Source organism: Montipora capricornis, chromosome 1 (assembly GCF_036669925.1).
Source record: "Montipora capricornis isolate CH-2021 chromosome 1, ASM3666992v2, whole genome shotgun sequence".
In the NCBI taxonomy this organism is placed as follows: Eukaryota; Metazoa; Cnidaria; class Anthozoa; order Scleractinia; family Acroporidae; genus Montipora; species Montipora capricornis.
Window position 1 is genome coordinate 14,107,806 of NC_090883.1, and position 5,000 is coordinate 14,112,805.

General features: G+C 41.6%; 1 protein-coding gene across 2 annotated transcripts in view; it reads right to left on the minus strand.

Moving 5' to 3' along the window:
- Positions 1-5,000, minus strand: part of LOC138057840 (mitochondrial glutathione transporter SLC25A40-like) — a 37,931-nt gene that overhangs the window by 6,761 nt on the left and 26,170 nt on the right. The gene's annotated exons all lie outside the window — the stretch shown is intronic.

Here is a 5,000-nt window from a genome sequence, read left to right on the forward strand (position 1 = left end):
AACCCGCTGCAGTAGCGCAGGTTGCCATCCCGTCAGCTCAATCCGTTCATGAACCGAATGCTGATATGGTAAGCCTTTTGTTGGCCTGCTTTGCTTTCTTTTTGCTATCGGTCGCTTGCGTGGTGTTTTGCGGAACGTCGCTACTTTAGCGTCCCACGTGTTAGCTTTTTAGCGTATATGTATTTGCAAGTTTGTCTCGTTCATAGTGTTCTTGTTACCAGGTTTAACAGTAAAGTTTGTTTCGCCCCTCGTGCTGTTTCGAGTTTGTTCCGCTTTTTGTTGTGGTTACTAGTTTCACTCGAAATCTCGTAGTCAGTCCACGTCTCCCGAACTGTTTTAGCGAATTATACTCACTCTAATTGTTTTGGTGATTTTCTCCCTCGATCTCGCTCTTAAGCAAGTTTTGTCTCACCGAACTGTTTTAGTGAGTTTGTCTCACCGAAGTGTTGTTGTGAGTTTGTCTCGCCATAGTCCTATTTTGAGTTTACCTCACTGGAGTGTTATACTCAAGAATAAAGACTTGTTAAATTCTGCAAGTTTACGTCTTTTTGAGTTTTGCGAGGAATATACGTTCAGAATTTATGGGAATCATGTAATTTATTGCCATATGGAGTTGCCAGGAGACTCACCGCCGACGAGCTGAGTCTCCCATATCTTATCAACTCTAAGGTATTGTTTGCGGATGGCCCTGGTGAGAATATATTACTATTTTGTTCACACGATCTCGTGAAAAGTGTAGTTAACCAAACCGTAAATTGAAGTAAACGAGTGCTATTTTCTTCCCACGATCTTGTGAAAAATGTAGTTAACCGAACCGTAAAATTCACAATCGATCGCTGCTTAATTCCCGGGTCACGCCTTAAGAACGAGAAATTCTCTTGAATAAATTACATACTTCAACTTGAATTTACTAGTTTTTGCGTACCGCGTAGCCAGCTACGCAGAACTTTATTGGAGCGGCAGGGTATTCTGCACTTAAGCCTTATATATTTCTGGAGAAAATGCACCATATTTACTAAATTTTATGAATTTACACTCCAAAAAGTGCTAAATTTTGCTAATTGTGCCGTGGCAGTGCTCGTTTAAAAAATTATGCTTCATTACTCCAATTATGCAAAAAAATTATGCTAGCACAATCCGCCAAGGCCTAACGAAAAGTGAGTAAAGTTTTGCTCAGCTTTCATTTTCCTGATTAGAAGTAAAAACGAATTTAAAGCGTTGGCCTTTGATGTATCGTCTGAATGAATAACTCCGGAACTATCTTTAATTGGACCAATCTTTGTAGCTATCCGCTTTCCCTCAAAGGATCTTACTGTCTTCCAAAAATCTTTAGCAGAGGTTGCCTAGTTAAATATTGACAGCCAGTAATTTGATTCTGCTGATCTAAGGAGTTTGGTGCAGTGATTTCTTGCCTTCTTATAATCCATCCAGGCTTGCGAGCCCTTCGGTGTCTGCTGTGCTTTAAGGAGGAGTTTATAGCGTTTTTTCAGCTCTTTGCGTATTGAAGAGTTCATCCAGGGTAGGCTTCCTCTTCTTATCTTCACACGTCGAACGTGGACATGAGATTTCATAATATCCTTGTATAAACACTCCCAAGCCCAAGTGGCGTCGTCCAGATCGTCAAAGACATTGCAGATACTCCATGGGGCAGCAGCAAAGTCTGATCTTATTGAGTCGAGATCTACTTTTTTGTAATCATAGACTGCTTTGAGCGTTGGTTTTTGACGCTTCCTTTCGAGATTTACGACTGCATATATTAAGTGGTGATCTGAAATTCCCAAATCACAAACACCTTGGAGAGAAATTTTTGAAGAGTCAGAACAGATTACTAGGTCAATTAGCGTTGTGGAGGTGTCAGTGATCCTTGTTGCTTTGTTAATAACGTTCTTTAGATTAAATTTATTCAAAAGTTGACGGAATTTCCCGATTGAAGAATTTGTGTCCTGAGCTTTTGGCAAAAGGTTAAAGTTGAAGTCCCTCAATAAAATTATATTGGTTCGTTTCACCCATATGCGATCCATAGTAGAGAAAAATAGGTTTAAGAATTTAGTATTATCAGGTGGGCGATAAATAGAAGCAACAAGAAGTCTCTGAGACGCTACCATAACATCAATCCAGGCAGCTTCCAGATAGTTGTTTACATTTATGTCTTGCCGCTCGAATGCATCTAAATGTGCAGCATAGTAGATAACCGTGCCACCGCCTTTTCGGCCATCTTTCCGATCGCATCGGGCAGTCTTATATCCAGTAATGGCAATTTCATCATCAGAAATATCCTCACTTAGATGGGATTCAGATATGGCTAGAATGTCAAAATTTATCGAAAATAGTAAAGCTTTGATGTCCAGTAACTTACTTAGAAGACCATTTACATTAATGTGTGAGATCTTCAGACCTGGTAGTTGTAGGTCCGCTTTAAGTGATGGATAAAGATTTTCATGTTCGTGGACATCATCGAAACATCTTGTAGTTATGGGCGAGTCAAGCGAGCAATCCAATGTTGTCTCATTGCCAAATGGTAAAGAGGACCAAAGGCATTTCGGACACCACCAGAAAAACGAGGGAAGGCTTTGATAGTTCTTGTATTCGCTTGGCTTGATCGAGGCACATTTTATGTGACACCACATGCTGCAGTTATCGCAATTTACCGCTCGATGATTTCGAGCTACCCGCTTGTTACACACTGAACATTCATCCGGCCCAGGATTTATCTCGATGTCCCCACTTGTGTAGAGTCGCATTTGATGGAATGTTGGTCAAATGTTGAAACCGTTTAAACAGGCCTTTACTTGCAGGAATTATTTTCTGAGAAATATAATAAATCGGTAGTATTGTCGTTGTTCTTTTGTATTCATCACTGCCGCTCGACACGAGCATGGCGGTCCAAATGAGGTTTGTCCAGGCAGCTAGCCAGAAGGCTGCCCCTGTTTAAGCGCTTCAGCAGATTTTCGTCTTGCGCGTTTCTCGTCCTCAGCTATTCTCCTATTGGTTTCAAAAGTCTTAACGCCATCACAAACCGTTCTCCTCCACACCAGTCTGTCTGCTGGGGCTGTGGCCCAGTCAGCAATCTCACAGTCTTTAAAGGTCCTTTTAAGTGCGTCCTTGTATCTCTTTTTAGGAGCACCAACTCTTCGAGATCCAGTAGATAGCTGACTGAAGAGAAGCTGTTTTGGGAGGCGTTGTGCATCCATTCTGATCATGCGTCCGTACCACCTGAGTCTATGTTGCTGTAGTATAGCATCAATACTTGTAAGGGAAGCTCGGTCAAGAACTGCAGCATTGGTGACACGATCATACCATTTGATAGTCATGATTGACCGGAGGTATCTTTGGTAAAATTTCTCGAGTTGCTTCACTTGATATCTATAAGTAGTCCACGTTTCTGAGCCATACAGGAGCGTTGGTATAATGACGGCTTGATAGACTCGTATTTTGGTGTCCAACTCAAGTTCGTGGTTGTCGAAGACTCGCTTGCGTAGCTTTCCAAAGGCTGATGCAGCAGCGCTGATCCTGTTGTTGATCTCTCGATCAAGTGAAACATCACTTGCCACATAACTACCAAGATACTTAAAGTGTGGAACTACCTTGAGAATGGTTCCATCTGCAGTAATTTCAGGCTGAGTGGGAATTGAGGTGGTACCAGAGGCAGATTGAACAAAGTAATGAACAACAATAAACAATACTACCGATTTTTTTCCATACTTTATCAGTACATTGTGGAGATTTTTATCGAGCAAATAAAAAAAATCTGTCATATACACTTTAAAGGAAATGGCTTCAAACAAGTATTGAGTCATTATTTCTGCAGAACAAGCTCTGTCTTCTGACGTCACATTTTATGATTGACGAGTCGTCCGTTCTAAACAAGAATTTGTCATTGATAATTGTGGACAAACATCACACCGTCGAAACTTGCCAAAACACACCAACATTCAACTTAACATTTATTCTGCAAATCTGAGGCCTCTCTCTGCTTAGCTTTTCTACCGCTCTTTTTACCGGGCTTCTTTGGAGTGTCCTTCATTAAATTCAAAATAAATACAGTAGTTTTTTCTGCGGTTTCCTTTCCGAGTAGTTTATTGAATTCGACTTGCACATAAATATTCCCACGCCGTTACTGAAGTAATTTTGAGTGTTTCTTTACAATAGCAATACAAAAGACGGAACCATCTGTCATATCACTTTCATTAATTAGATTAACAGATTTGGTCATACTGAACAAGTCAGTTACAGCAGCAGCTTTTTATTCGATTGCGTGACAAAACACGACTGCCACAGAAAAGCGGGCCCTTTGACGCAACCACCGTCCACAGCCTTAGAAGGCACTCTTTAAACTGCAAGCCCCATGATATTTTTCCTGACTGTGACTTGAGCCCGCTGTGTCCACGCATTCCATTACAGTTTTTCCACTGTTGTTAAGTGAGCCCACACAACATGAAGTATCATGTGAGGATTCGGTCGCTAGGTAACCGCCGCGCATGCTCAACAGTGAGTGACGACCCATGGCAGAGGTCTAGCAGCCACAGCGAAGGCAAAAAGAGAAAGAGACCTCTGCCGGCAGGGAACATATTACATGGCCGCGTGGGGATATGAATTTACCTTCTCATCAGCACTCGAAGATGAAATTGGTTTCCCCACGCAGACATGTAATATCATCTATATTTGTAATGGAATAGTAAAACCTACGATCACTGAACCCTGAGCACAGTTACTCTCTCGTAGCTCTACGTGTATCTTCCTCTTTTTATAGGAACCTCTTGTCCGCTGCTTTGTGAAGTGAACTCTTTATTTCTAGAGGGTAGCACTAATAGCCATAGGCTGGTGAACTTGTGACCATACCAAACCACAACACCAGGAACTCCATGGCCTGCTTACCGTGTGGGATCTTTAACGTCCCACACAGTTTCTTTGAACAACTTGGTTGTGAGACGGCGACTGCGGTTTAGCGTTCTTATACAACAAGACTAAAAAGTATAACCAGTTGAAGATGTGATTACATG